Here is a 16,671-nt window from a genome sequence, read left to right as displayed (position 1 = left end):
AAAGTTGAATTGAGGCACTTAGAAAGACAAGAAATTGAAGAGAGCTCTACGAGTTCTAAATCATCAGAGGAAGAAGAGGTACCTAAAGTTGAACTTGAACCAGATCTTGTTTGAAGATCTACTAGAAAAAGGAAACCACCTTAAAGTTATGGGTATTCTCATGATGATTGGAGATGCATATTTGCATTGAATGCTAATATTGATGAACCAAGATTTGTACGAGAGGCTCTTGTATGAATGATTCAGAGTCCTGGAAAATAGCCATGGATGAAGAAATGGAAGCTCTTAAGAGGAATCAAACATGGGACCTTGTACCATTTCCTGAAGGACGGAAGCATGTTGGCTGTAAATGGGTGTTCAAAATGAAGATGGGTTTAGATGGAAGCATTGAGAAGTATAAAGAAAATTTGGTTGCAAAAGGTTACTCTTAGGTTGAGGGAGTAGATTATGGAGAGATTTTTCCTCCAGTAGCCAAAATGACATCCATTAGATTTTTGTTTTCTATTGCAGCAACTTATGATCTAGAGATTGAGAAAATTGATGTAAAAATTGCTTTTCTCATGGAGATTTGGAGGAAGAAATTTACATGTCACAACCAGAGCACTATGTGGTAAAAGGTAAAAGTCATTTGGTTTGTAAATTTAAGAAATCCTTGTATGGTTTAAAACAAAGTCCTAGGATGTGGTACCAGAAGTTTGATACATATGTGTTGAGTTTAAGATTTTTGCAATCTAAATCTGATCATTGTATATATTTTAAATTTGATGGTGATGGTTTCTTGGTTATTGCCTTGTATGGAAATGACATGTTGTTTATTGGCAAAGGAAAAGGTTTGATTGCGAAGTTAAAATCTTAGCTCTTGATGAAGTTTGAAATGAAAGATCTTGGTGCAGCTAGGCACATTCTGGGAATGGAGATTATAAGAGATAAAAAAAAATAGAAAGCTTTGGCTAGGCCAGAGTAAGTATGTTGGTAAAATTCTGAGAAGATTCAATATGCAGGATTCAAGACCATTGAGTGTTCTTGTTACTATGGGAACAAAAATTTCTAGTTCATAGTGTCACACATCCCCATTGGAGATGGAAGAGATGAGTCGAGTACCATATCAGAGTGTTGTTGGAAGTTTGATGCATGCTATGGTCTGTACAAGACCAGACATTGCCCAAGCAATGGGAATACTTTCCCATTGTATGTCTAATCCAAGAAGAGCACATTGGGATACAGTAAAAAGAGTTTTTAGATACTTGCGGGATACCTTAGAGTACTCGATATGTTTTTATGGAATGGGAAACAAGCATTCCTTAGATATTTGAGGCTATGTGGATTTAGACTAGGCCAATGATATTGATAGTAGAAAATCCACCAGTGCATATGTATTTACATTATTTGGTGGTATAATCAGTTGGATGAGAAAGTGACAGGTTGTGGTCACTTTGTCCACTACTGATGTAATGTCCCCTTTCTAGCATTCATAGCATGATGTTATTGTTAGCCTATTTCTCCACAGTCCCGTAGGCTAACTAGGACATTAAAGGGGCTTAGAGGCCATTTGGCCTAGACAGTTTCAGTTGTAGGTCTTTCTGAGGGGTTTTGGGGCAACTTTGGGCATACTTAATATTTATAGTAAGTCATCTTAGACATGGCCGGACATTCAGTCACAGTGGTATGTTGATGGTAATTGTTTAAAATTGACAGGAAAACTTATTTATCATTGATAAGATTTGTTATGCATTGATAAAGCCATTTTATAAAGTTAAATTTAAATATTTAACTTTATTAATGCATAGACTATAGTTTGTGGGAAATATTTAAATTAAAAGAGTTCCCTTTATTTTTATAACACATTGGAGACATAAGGTACATAAAGGGAGTTCTGTTTTATCCCACATTGAGAAAATGAAGGATTGAGCTCTTGTGAGAACACTATAAAAGAAATGGAAGAGCTTTTTCTTTTGTATGCTTGGATGAAGATTAATGTTATGTTGCTGGATATTTGATTATCGGGCTTGGAGGACGGAATCCCTCTTTGCTAGCATTCTCTTCGCTGTTGGAAGACACAGTCAGGAGGATCAAGGGTTTCATCACACGAGTGGTTAGCACACGAGTGGTGGCATCATGGTATGGTCACTATGGGACATGCACACATTACCTCATATGTGGAGTTTACAGAGAGGCTGATTGAACATTTTGATAGGAAGGATCCAGAACTCCATTTCAAGGAGTTAGCTCAGCTTAAACAGTGGGGATCATTGGAAACATACATTTCAGAGTTTCAAAAACTTGCAGTGTTAGTAACAGATGTATCTGAATGGAGGATACTAGTTCTATTTATGGATGGGTTAGCTGATCCATTGAGAGGGTGGATTAAAGCTCTCAACCCTCCCACTTTGAAGAAAGCCATTAAGAAAGCTCGTGACATGGATTCCTCTTCATCTTCAAAAAATAAATTCCAGGCAAAGAGTTTCCCTTCAAGGAAAGATAAGGACATGAAACCTTTTCATAAAGAGGTTCAGCTAGCTAAGGAGGAAAGTAAGAGGTTGGCCAATGAGACACTTAATGATCTCAGGAAGAAGAAGCTTTGTTTTCATTGCAGGGAGCCTTGGGATTTGTCACATAAGTGTCCATTGAAAGCAAAAGCTAAGCAGATGGAGTACTTTTCAGCCGAAGAGTCAGTAGATGGAGATTCAGAGTAGTCATCCCAATCAGATGGAGATGATGATAGTTCTTCATAGGAGGAAGCACACGGTGATAGCACGATAGCTCAGTTGTCAAGTATACAGGAGGCTGCCACTTTCAGAGTTAGGGGAACCTTGGATGGACAGAGAGTTGTGGCACTCATTGATATAGGGGCGACACATAACTTCATTGATGAGAAGTTTGTGACACGCAGAGGGCTACATACAAAGGAGCATAGGGGATTTAAGGTGATGGTTGCCGATGGCTTCAAAATTGAATGTTCCAAGAAAATCTCCAACTTGCAGCTTCGTTTGGAAGATTATGACATGACAGGAGATTTCTTTGTGGTCAACATTGGTGATCAAGATATGGTGCTTGGGATGAACTGGATGAAGTCTCTGGTAGAGTTTACATTTAACCTTGAGAAAATGGAAATCAGGTTTGAGGCAAATGGTAAGAAGATAGTGCTCAGAGGTTTTTCAGATGGGAGACTTTGAGTGGTGTCACTCAAGCAGATGCAGAGTTTCTTTAGACATGATTAGGTGCAGTGGGCAGCATAGTTTTGAGTAATGCCTGAGATGACAGAGCAGCATAAACAAGAGTATCCACCTGATGTAAAAAAAATAATAACCAAACATACTAAGGTGTTTGGTGAGATACCTCCAGGGAGACCCTCAGATAGGGGAATCGAGCATGTTATTGAATTAGAGGAAGGGGCTAAGCCAGTTATCATCACACCTTACCGCCATCCGAAGAGATGTAAGGATGAAATAGAAAAGACAATTAAGGAGTTGATTGACATGGGGCACATACGCCCAAGAAAAATTCCTTTCGCTTCTTCAGTAGCATTGGTGAAGAAGAAGGATGGTACAATGAAAATGTGCATTGATTATAGGGAGCTAAACAAGAAGACAATCAAGAACCGATACCCTATCCCGCGCATCGATGAGCTTATTGATGAATTGCATGGTGCATGCTACTTCTCCAAGATTGATTTGAGATCCGACTACCATCAGATATGGGTTAGAGAGGTGGATGTGGAGAAGACAACTTTTAGATGCCACTATGGACATTTTGAGTTCTTAGTCATGCCTTTTGGGTTGACAAATGCCCCTGCCACTTTCCAGTCCTGTATGAATAGAGTGTTCAGAGATCAGTTGAGGAAGTTTGTGTTGATATTTTTTGATGATATACTGATATACAACCGTACTTGGGAGGAACATTTGAAGCATATTGATACAGTGCTCAGTATTCTAGAGAGGGAGTCATTATATGCCAAGATGAGTAAATGTGAGTTTGGGATGACAGAGTTGCTCTATCTAGGGAATATTATTAGTGCAGGAAGTGTTCGGGTTGACCCAGACAAGATCAGGGCCATTCTGGATTGGCCACCACCGAGGAACACTTCACAATTCAAGGGATTTCTCGGGCTTTGTGGGTTCTACCACATATTTGTGAAGGGATTTTCATAGATAGCAGCACCACTTACAGATTTGACACGGAAAGATAGTTTCAACTGGTCAGAGAGGGCTCAGGATTGTTTTGACAGGTTTAAGGAGCTGATGAGTACATGTCCTATTTTAGCCATTCCAAATTTCACCAGGCCTTTTGAGCTGCAGTGTGTTGCCTCGGGATAGGGCATAGGAGCTGTTCTCATGGAAGACAAACATCCCATCGCATATCAGAGTAGAAAATTATGAGGTGTGGAGAGAACCTACATCATCTACGACAAAGAGATGCTAGCAATCATGCACGCGCTAGCTAAGTTCAGGCAGTACTTAGTGGGAAGCCGATTCACAGTAAAAACAGATCATAATAGCTTGAAACATTTCCTTGGACAGAAGGACCTTAATGACAGGCAACAAAAATGGGTGAGTAAATTACAGGCCTGTGATTTCGACATAGCCTATGTCAAAGGGAAGAAAAATATTGTTGCAGATGCCTTATCTAGAAGGCCTCATTTTCTTGCTATTGGGATAGTCATGGATGATTGGAGAGAGATGATCTTGGCAGAATATGCTAAGGATAGTTGGGCATCTAGCATTATTGAGGGAGCTATTCAAGATAGTCGATACACTGTCGTAAATGATTTGATCATCTACAAGGAACCCAGGTCTACTATGAAGCAGAAGATTTTGAGGGCATTTCATGATTCACCAATGGCAGGACATCTCAGATTCTTTAAGACATATCGACAGGTGAGAGAGCGCTTCACTTGGAAAGGACTCAAATTAGAGGTGCTTCAGTTTGTTAGGGAATTCCCTGTGTGTCAGCAGAACAAACAGGAACATTCTTTTCCAGGTGGTTTACTATAGCCCCTACCCATACCAGAGAAGAAGTGGGATAGCATTTCCATGGATTTTATCACAGGCCTCCCCAAGGCACAGGGTCGAGATTGTATCTTTGTTGTGGTAGACAAATTGATGAAATTTGCACATTTCTTTGCAATTTTGTCTACATATTCAGCAGCACAAACAACAGAACTATTTTTTTGAGAGGTATTCAGACTACATGGGATACCACGGAGCATAGTCAGTGACAGAGACAACAAATTTATGAGCAACTTTTGGCAGGAGTTGTTCAGGTTATGTGGAACAGAGCTCACTTCGAGTACCAGCTACCACCCCCAAACTGATGGGCAGACAGAGATAGTGAACAAATGGGTTGAGGGGTACCTTCGAAACTACATTGCAGGAGAGCAGAAGGCTTGGGTGAAGTGGCTACATCTAGGGGAGTACTGCTATAATACCTCTTTCCATATGTCTATTCAAATGTCCCCTTTTATGGCACTGTACGGGTATGATGCTCCTAATTTTTTGGATTTGTTATTTGGGGACAACAGGGTGCCTAAGGCCAAGGATACTTTGCAGGAGTGTCAAGACATTATGCGATCCTTGAAGGAAAATTTGCAAAAGGCACAAAATCAGCAGAAGCAATATGCTGATCAGCACAGGGTTGAGAGGTCTTTTGAGGTGGGAGATATGGTGTACCTCATGTTACAGCCGTATAGACAGTCCTCTCTCAAGAAGAGTGGAGCAGAGAAATTGAAACCACGCTACTATGGACCATTCAAAGTAATCAGGAGAATGGGCAAAGTAGCTTATGAGTTGGAGTTGCCTGCAGACAATAAAGTGCATAATGTGTTCCATGTGTCACGCCTTAAGAAGGCATTGGGTCACAATGTGGTGCCTTCAGTAGTATTGCCACCTCTTGATGATGAGGGAAAGCTTATCTTGGTTCCCAAGGCCATACTTGACTCCAGGGAGAGGGTGCTTCACAGGAGGACTATCAGGGAGTATCTAGTGAAGTGGAGGAACCTACCTTTCGAGGATGCTACTTGGGAAAATGAGCAGATATTGTAGCATCCAGAGCTGAAATTGCTTGAGGACAAGCAATTTTGGGAAGGGCAGACTGTAATGTCCCCTTTCTAGCATTCATAGCATGATGTTGTCGTTAGCCTATTTCTCCACAGTCCCGTAGGCTAACTAGGACATTAAAGGGGTTTAGAGGCCATTTGGCCTAGACAGTTTTAGTTGCAGGTCTTTCTGAGGGGTTTTGGGGCAACTTTGGGCATACTTACTATTTATAGTAAGTCATCTTGGACATGGTCGGACATTCAGTCACAGTGGTATGTCGATGGTAATTGTTTAAAATTGACAGAAAAACTTATTTATCATTGATAAGATTTTTTATGCATTGATAAAGCCATTTTACAAAGTTAAATTTAAATATTGAGCTTTATTAATGCATAGACTATAGTTTGTGGAAAATATTTAAATTAAAAGAGTTCCCTTTATTTTTATAACACATTGGAGACATAAGGTACATAAAGGGAGTTATGTTTTATCCCACATTGAGAAAACGAAGGATTGAGCTCTTGTGAGAACACTATAAAAGAAATGGAAGAGCTTTTTTTTTTGTATGCTTGGATGAAGATTAATGTTATGTTGCTGGATATCTGATTATCGGGCTTGGAGGACGAAATCCCTCTTTGCTAGCATTCTCTTCGCTGTTGGAAGACACAGTCAGGAGGATCAAGGGTGTTTTCACTTCAGGAAACACACCGGGTTTCATTTGGGGCGTTTGCATAAAGAAATTTACAAGGGTTTGAGGTGCAGATCTGAAGTTAGTTATTGCTATAGTGCCGCATGAACAGTATTTTTCTATAGTCGGCATGAACAGTATTTTGCTACAGTACGGCGTGAACAGTGTTGGTATCAAGTTTACTTGTTTTTTCGGCTGATTAGAAGTTTGGAGGGCTGGCCGACTACATCTGCAAAATGCTACGGCAACTAATTCCAGGTTTCTTCTGTCAAATTTTGATATTTTGCATAATAATGGTTGAATACAAGTGTGAATAGTTGTTGCATCCTTTAAGGCAACTGTAAGTGCACATCTACATTTAAAAATCACCCTTTATTAGCATATTGAAAGAGTTTCCAGATTTTTCATATACTATTGAATGTGTGCCAAGTGTTTGTGAAAATATTATGATGTGTATTATGCATTTTAATGTCACTTCATAGTTGTTCGTAAATCTACTCGTCGGAAAGCAATTTATTGAGGAAATCAGCTTTAATAGTTTGCATACAAAGTGTTTGACAATATTCCTTAAGTTAAATTTCTGCAAGTCAAAGTTCAAATCAGGGGTGGATATTACAACTGAGGTAGAGTATATGGTAGTTGTTCATGCCTGCAAGGAAGCCATCTGGCTAAAGATATTGTGTACAAATATAGAGTTCAAATAGGGTGCAATGACAATTTATAGTGATAGTCAAAGTGCGATCTTCCTAGCGAAGAACTTGGATTTTCATGCTAGGACCAAGCACATTGATGTGCGATATCATTTTGTGAGAGATATGGTCTGGGACAACAAGGTGAAGCTAGAAAAGGTGGAGACTTTGGTGAATGTCATTGATGCATTAACTAAGCTCGTGAGCATAGAGAAGTTCAAATGGTGTTCAGAGTCTATGGGCCTCTCAGCCCCTAGCAAGTAAGTCCATGATATTTTGGATCCTCTAACTCTTGCAAGGTGTTCAACAAGTGGGAGAATGTAGAGAACATGTGTCTCGACCTTGCAATCTTTTTCTAGAAAATTCTAGAATTTGTTTGTGAAAGTTTTCCACTTGTTTATATCTTGGAAAAGAGTGTATAAAATACCAAAAGGTGCCCTGTCCATAGTAGAATATAGGAGGGCCATTTTTAGAGCATAACTAGCTTGTTTTATGACTTTTATGGGGGTCTAAACTAAGAGACAAAATTATGGATGGAATTACTATTTTAACCTGGTCTTTTTTTCCATCTTGGAAATGTAAATATAAAAAATGAGTAACATGTGGCATGGTAGTTTTACCCATGGTTTTGTAAAAGCACAAGTGGTTTCTAGGTTGTAAAATCACTATAAAAGGAGGGCTTGGGGAGGTGTTTGTGTAATCGATTTCAGTTTGCAAGACTGGGTGCTAGAAGAAGTCTCTCCAAGTTCAAGTTGTGGTGATGCACTCCTATGAGAACTTGCATTGCAAGTGTATTATAATCATCTTGGTTTGATAATACATTGTCCGAGTTAGTTTACTCCTAAAATTTAGTGGTGAATAATGTTGTTATTATGGTTATATTTGTGTCATTTTTATCATACTTTTACACATTCACATCTTCCACATAGGTTTTTTTGGGCTCTTTCCCCAAAGGATATGTGCAATTGTCTTTCTATTTGTAAATGATATTTCCTTATTTCAACATCTATTACTCCTCTAGAATCAACAAATCATCATGATCCCAAAGTGCACCAAAAGAACCAAATGTCTCCTTGATTTATGCCACCTTAAAACTACAATTTTTTTTTTTTCCATGAGCACTTACTTCTACATGTTTCCAAGTCCCTAGTATCATCATAGTAGTTATGTTATCTATACTTATATTGTAAGCGATTGGAACATGTGCCAATTTCTCCATAATAGTCCCATTTTCTCTTTGAGAGTAGGTTCACATATGCCCCTAGGTCCACATTCACTCTATTTATCTTCTTATGGAGGTCAATCATGGTCAATTTTATCTTCCAATGCTTTCCCAATGTGCTTACTTGTTGAACTATTTTCTTCCTCCCGTACTTAGCTAAATTATTTTGATTTATCCACTTGGTTTTATTATCTTGTTATCTATGTCATTCTCTCAGAACTCTTACAAATTTTTCAATAAAGTAATTGTTTTGGTACTTTTCCTAGTTTTATTTTTTCTCTACCATTCTTTTGGTTTGTTCGATGACCTAATCATATCATCTTTGGGTAGGAGTTTTCGTATACTTCAATTTTTTTTCAGTATTTTGAGCCTAGTTGATATCTTTTGCTCTATTTTGAATGATTGTTTTTTTTTTGCATTTTGTTTAATTTTATTGTTAAATTATTCACAGATTGAACATAAGTTTTACTACACATTATTATATTTGAAAGTATCGGCTGCCATCATATTAAAACAAAAAAATGTTACATTAAGATCCTAGGTGCTGAAAGAAAACAGTAGCACTGTAATGCTTTGTTCAAATTCTTGGGCTCTCAATCTGAGTCATGGATAGAAGATTTTCATTGATGTTACTAAATTAAGCATATTTCTTCATAATTTTTCATGGAAGAGCATTGCATAGCCTAGAAATAGCTTCATACAAAGGTTGTTTTTGAGTGACATGGATATGCAGACGACATATCTTTCATAGGCTTCTTTTGGAGGCTCCTAATAACATCGACCATAGATATATTAAAGCCTCTTTATTACCATTTAAGTCCATTCACAATAACCGGATGTTTTTTCTTGTTCTTGAGCTAATATTTATTTTTACTCTAATTCTTTTGAATCACACCATCTTTGGCATAATAGCTCATCACTAGAGCGAGTTCCTTCAGTTGGTCATCCATAGATCATTGGTTACACTTGCATTCACAATTATGTATAGCTATGCCATTATTCTTCTCTCAAATTCTTCATTTCTAATTTTCTTATTCAAGATAGTAAAGTTTTTGTCTAGAAAATATTGTGTTTGGAGTCATTGCCAATCAAAGAAAATGAAATTGTCTGTTTGATTTCTACCATCAAAATGTCATTTTTTAAATGGTTTTTGTTTAGCCTAGCAATTGTTGATGAGTTACCACATCCAACAATAGCTTAGACCAAACAATTATTAGTTCAAATCCAAAGACGATTTCCACTTCTGATTCTAGAATTCCCTGGACAGAGCCCCAAGAAAGCCAGTTGTGTTAAATTACTGATATGATGGATTGATTGATTGGACTGAAAATCTATTGCCAATTTTGCTTCTGGATAGACACGTTTTGAGCTGTCTAATTTTGTATTTTTGCAATGGGAAAGAGACTATAATAAATTTTTACATTCTTTGAGTCTAAATGATATATTAGATTTCAACAGTTTATTTTGTTGTTTTTAATGTAATTTAACTATTTTAAAAATAATTATTGCATTTTCCATATCAATAAAGTTTCTTGTAGAATTCATTAAGCATCAAAGTCTTGAAAAGCGGTAGATGTCTTAATAACTATGGACTCCAAATTATCTATACTACTAAACAAATGTATCAATAGTTGTGCACAAAGGTCTTTATAGTGGTGCACAAATTGATCAATTATGAATCAAAAAAGGTGAAAAAATGATTGGTGATACATGTAAAACTTATTAACGGACATTTTTATTGTTTCATTTTTTGCTCTTTAAAAATTAGTAATTGGGGAGTTGGGTGCACAACGAGTGCATGACTACTAGGACACACACAATTGATGACCCCAATTCTCAATCCATAGCTTAAACTTCTATCTCAGGGTATGTTTTCAAGTGACTGGCTTGATAAAGAATCTCTTTTGATATCAATATGGTTAAAATGTATCCTCATCACTCTATAAGCCCTTCTTAGATCGTTGTGAATCAAACATCATTGTTAGTTCCTTTTTGAAGTGAGGGCTCCCATCCTTCTTAGGTTTGATAAAGTTTCCTTTGTGGTTGGGACATGGTGCTTATGTTTGTTTAATGAATAAAACTTGCACTTTTTATCAGACTTTAAAAAAACTATGCTCATATATATGTCAATTTCAATCTTGTTCACAATTATTCCTATTAAAGAATAAATCTCTTCCAATAATCTTACATTTCTTTCTTTCCAAATTTTATTTATGACCATTGACAAAATCACTACCCATAAACCAATCCACATAGATCCTTTGTGTAGAATTGGCAACTCAAGAAAAACTCACCAACAATATTGGGGAGAGGGGCTTAACATCCCAACCCAATATGCTTGGGAAAAGTTACAAGTAACAATGATTTGATATGTGGTTTACTCATGGGATTTGTACTAAAGATATCTCAAAGGCCCTAAAGATCTCATTTTCATAAGTTTTCCCTAGAAGTCCATGTAATTTCTCTAGCTTTGTGGAGGATAATCAAGCTCTAAAAGAGTTCAAAAGGCCACAAGCAAGCATTTTGTTTTCTATATGTCAAATCATACCATATTCTCATTGTGTATTTGCCTGATTTGGTTGTGTACCAAGTGATCTTGTCATTACCAATTGTGGGAATAAGTTGTCTTTGATTTAGTTAGTTTGGAATGTCCTTGATTTTGAAGCTGAGCATGCCAAAGCTTTTCCACACCTACTTCATAGAATAAAATATCAAAATAACATTTTATTCAAAATTTAAAAAAATTAAACATTTTGATTTAATAAACTAATTAGAAGATGCAATAAGATTTTTAATAATTTGAGTCAGTTAAATAAGATGACATTTTTAGAAAAAAACTTAAATACTATTTGAGATTTTATATTAAAATAATTAAAGTTAATAAGATTGGTCTGTACAAATTCTTCAATAGTCAACAAAATAAATCCAATTTGAAATGCAACACAGTCCATTCAAACAAACCCTATGGGACCGAGAAGGCTATTTTGTATTGATTATTCTCCTGAACACAAATTTGCCAAAATCCTTTGGTTAAATCAAATTTACTGAATACATTACACCCTTGAATTCTTTGCCAAATATAATCTTTGTTGGCAATGGATGTTGATTGCTTTCTAAGAATGCATTCAAAGGCTTGCAATTGACCACAAGTCTTTTTCTCTAGCAACTCATTTCCTTTTTCATCCTTTTTGGGTACATGCATTGCATGACAAGAAAAGGGGCTTGAGCTAGGGCGAATCAGTTTCTTAGCAAGGAGTTCAAAGATTTCCTTTTCACAAGTTGCATGTTTGGTTCTGGATAACATTAGATAATTGGCCTTGATTTTAGGAAGGATTTCTTGACCACTGGAATCATGCTTAAGTCAAAGAGAACACTCAAAATTACGCATATACTTATCCAAGTCTTTAGTTAGAACGGTATCTGCAAATGAAGCTTGAATTTGGGCAAGCTCCTTCCAGGTGGAAAGAGACTGGTTGGAAAACCAGACGCACTAACTAGGAAAAATTGGTTTGGGAGTAGGAGGAAAGGACAACTTAGGAGAGTAGGTGCATGTTTCATTGATCTGAGGAATGTAGCCAAATTTAAATTCAATATGTGTTCCAGTTTGTCAAGTCCTTACCCCAGTTCATAGTCATCTTTTAATAATCAAATGCTTCAAAGATCTGTTTGTACTTTGAGTCAAAAAACTTCAATTGGCCCTTTGTGTAATCATGGGAATACAGTTCGAAATCCTAATGGCCCTCTTTATTGTACTATTTGTCAACAGTCTTTTGAAGAACAAAATTCTTTATCAGTTTCCAATCCATTGACACAATCTGTCAACATGTGTTAACATCCTCAGTTTACTGAGTTAGATGATGGTAGTCTCTAGTATAATGATTATCCATATATAAAAACTACCTTTTACTGTAGGATGTTGCTTTCTGGAAAAAAAACTTCCTTTACAAAAGATCACTTTTCAGAACCATAGATACTTCCCTTTTATGATTTTGTTTTGCAAACTTTCTATGATAAGTTTAGTATTCCTTTTTGGCCTTAGCATGTTATTGGCCCTAGTCAACCTGATGCAACTACCTAAAATAAATGCTTAACTATGCTAATCTTTTCCTTCGTAAAGCCAAAATCCAATGCTAAAAAATTGAAGCCAACCATAATACCAATTTCCATACTATCATCGCGTCTCTTCAGTCCCTTGAGACTCACCTTGCTAGTCACCTTAGTTATACTATTTCTACTGAAATTGTTGATTTGTATACCAATTATGATCAATTTCATACTTCAGCTGAAGCATGGTGGACCGATCAGACCCATCAGTCTCAACAACTGTAAACTATTTCTAAAATTATCAGCTACGTTGAGCAGACTACTAACCAAATTTGTTCTCAGCAGCTAGCAGATAATCAACATCTATCGCAGACCGTGTCAACTATGACCACAAAGCTTGAGCAATTGTCTCATTGCATACTTCAGACATCCAAGCTAGCCTCCAATCTACAAAGGTTCAAAAATAGTCTTTTCCAGATTCTACTCAAGACCTTGCCAGAATACAAAGCTAGTTCAAAGGAAAAGCCCTCACATTGGATGTACCAAAACTGAAGCCTCAAGAATTTGATGCCAGTATAGGAAAATGGCATAATGTAAATATGGTCAAACAAGACCCTAGAGGTCCTTATGACCAAATTCATAACTTCTCTGAGAATGCTCCTTCGCTTGTCAATTTTGATGAGTATGATCCAATTAAGAATAAGGCAACCTTAGATGCAACATGAACATGTATTGACAATGCTATATATACAGTCAATAGCATCTCTCAAGAACAAGCCATTAAAAAAGCCCTGAATGCCCTAATTGGCATAACTAGATCTACATCAGACTCCCTAGCCATAGATTATAAAGAAGATATTACCAGTAATGGAGTCAATGTTGTTTGTGAAGCCTTATACAGAATGTTTGTTCGTCAGCATGATAATGAGAGACAAGCCGCTTATAAACGATTCAAAGAAAATTGTATCTGTGACATGAAAGATTATGATGCATACTATAGTGAACAATATACAAATTTCTATCTCTCTAGACAAAACAACAACAATTTATGGATGTACAATACTTTTCTAGAAGGCTTCCCAATTCAACTAAAGTCTTACTATAGAGAAAAGATCTTGAATACTATTCTTAATACTCTAGATATGACAATTAATGATGTCACTTTTCTCCAGCTTGTACAGTTTATCAGTGAAATCAATAGTGATCTCTGTAGTGAAAGGAAAAATAGAAGAAAGAAAAAAATAAGTTTTCCCATATCTCAAGTCTAGTATTTGTCATTGCACTCAAAACAATTATGGTTGTTTTTAATAAGAAAAATAGGTTTTACAGGGATCCTGAAACTCGAGAGTTAAAACATATCAAAGGGCTAATAATAAGTAGTTAAAGCCTAGACAAAAAATGAAAGCCACCCAAAGGGCCAATACAATAGATAGATAAAAATCCAACCAACCAAAAAACTTACAATAGTTTAACAGTCCAAAAGACAGGAAAAGAAAAACCAAATTTAATCCTATGTCTTTCTCTTGAGCTCCAGCATCATTTCCGCTACTTCATAGGCTTTGTTAATCTCCTCAACCATCTACTCCTACTTATTTTGACCATCTTGATCCATGCTATTGAAGGTAATGTTAGTCATCAAATCCTCTTCCATTCTGGCTCTTTCTGTGTCCTCTTCCTTGTTTTCATCCAAAAGACCTCTAGCTTTCAACATTCTAGTACAGGACGAGATATTATCATTGATAGAAGTCAAGATGGATATCATCTGATTTGCTAGATTATGATTGTAGTTTTCTAAATTCTGGATTCTCTTCTTAGCCAAACTGAGTTGATCCCCCTGTTCATTCAAATTTCCACAATTTGGCATCTTCCTTTTGTTTTCCAGCTGGCCTATTTTTTCTCTAAACTCCAATTCATGGTAAAGCCCTTTGATTGACCTAAAATTGTCAATCATACTATTTCTAGCATTAGTAAGAAAATTCATGCCAGTTTCCCTTGCATTCCGTAATAGCCTCCATTGTTGGATAAATGAGATCCTCCAACCGGAGTTGACCCTATTTTTCTTCTAGAATTTGGGGGTTCATAGCCTCTCTGACAATACCCATTTTAGAAGTTCTTACATTAAAATTTCTCCAAGCCATGTGCCTATCCTTAATTACCACCTCTCCTCCCTCACCATCTTTCTTCTCCTTATCCTGTTCCTGAAGATGAATAGGGGAAAGAGGAATGGTAGAGGGCTCCGGCCTAGAATCCAAAATCCCCCCTACATCCTTCTCTTTAGACCTCCTCTATTTTTTAGCCATCAATTCATCTTTCTTAGTTTCTGCCTCCTCATCATCCTCTTCATTAGTTTTCATATCCTCCCCTTCTTCGTTGTACTCTTCATCTCCCTAGCCTGAAGCTTTAGACCCATGTCCTCTAGGGCTCTTCCTCCTTAGGGTTTTAATTAACGAGGGCAATTTCTTCTCTAAATCCTTGGCCTTCTTTCTAGGTGAAATGTTTTCTTCACCCTCCAAATTAATACTTTGGACATCCTCTGTATCAGACGAGAAGCTAGAAATTCTCGTATCCATAGATGCATCCACACCTTGTAGGGGGTTTTTGCTTATGGTTTGAGCCTTGAAATGCTCATAAATTAGAAACAATAACCCCTCATGTAGGGCTGGATTTGTAGAGGTTTTCTTCTTGTGCCCAAAAATACCCTTACACATTGAAGAATATAAATAAAAAGGGAATGAAATCTTGACACCATAGTGAAAGTGATTGAGTAAAACAAAATGATGTGTTCTTACTCTATCAAATCTAGTGTCCAAAGAAATATACTCTATAATAGCCTGTAAAACATACCTCCATAGCTTCTTGATTGAATCCTTTTCATAGCAAGTTTCACACTTTACCGGTTCATTTCTCTCTGTAGTATTCTTTGCAAAGTCCTTCATAGCATTTGCTGACACCTTCTTATCTCTGTAAAACTTCAACCCATTTACCAAAATTTTAGTTACAAGAGCAATGACTTCCTTAGTGACATGAAATGAAACCCCATCCATTTTAACCATCTTGTCCTTCCATGAATCAACCATACTGATAGTGATTGTAGGGTCAAAACCATGAAGTTTAGCAATATAGTTGTCTATACCACCCTTCTCTAACTTTTCCCAGACTTTAGTCCTTTGCTTCCATTTATCTGCTTCACCAATAGGTTCCTTCCTACTTCTTTCCCCCACAATTTTTGTATTTTCAACACTAACTATTCTCATAAACTATGACCTCTGATATCCCTTCTCCAACCTCTAAAAACCCTGATGGCTACCTCTAATAATCAATGTTATGTCTTTCTTTACCCCAAAAATGGTACAAGAAGAGAAAAAAATTGACCCAAGAAATGTGTCGATTTGACACCGATAACCTCATTTAACTACATTTATCGTAAACACCATAATTACAAATACTCAAACCAAAACTCTAATTAATAACCATTATCACAATTAGATATCCACCGTACCTCCCTGGATTTTTTCCAGCTCAATTAGGCTTTTCACTTCTTCTAGGATATTTTTGCCCAAATTCCAAATCATCCCCTTTTCTTGCCTAACTGCTTCATTGGAAAACTGGTCTGCCACAGAATTTGCCTCCCTGTATTCATGGGTGACATGGACACTTTCGAAATTGCCAAGAAAGGAGTAGGCCTCTTCAATGATATTAGCTATGGACCATGATAGTTAGGTGACCCCTTTAATACACCTTATGATGTTATTTGAATCCTCCTCCAACCATAATTTTTTAACTCCCATGTCCAAAGCTAATTTCATTGTGTGGTATGTAGCATTGGCTTCTACATAATGGTTTTTCTGATAACCCAAATGGTGGGAAAAAGATGCCACCCCTCCACCATATCTATTTATAATGATATCTCCACAACCCGAAGATCCATGGTTTCCTTTAACCACACCATGAAAATTTTCTTTATGCCATCCCTCAAGAGGGAGCAGCCATTTCACC

The sequence above is a fragment of the Cupressus sempervirens genome, chromosome 3 (genome assembly GCF_028749045.1).
Source record: "Cupressus sempervirens isolate cs-2001-9-10 chromosome 3, ASM2874904v1, whole genome shotgun sequence".
Taxonomy (NCBI): Eukaryota; Viridiplantae; Streptophyta; class Pinopsida; order Cupressales; family Cupressaceae; genus Cupressus; species Cupressus sempervirens.
This window is presented reverse-complemented; position numbering follows the sequence as displayed.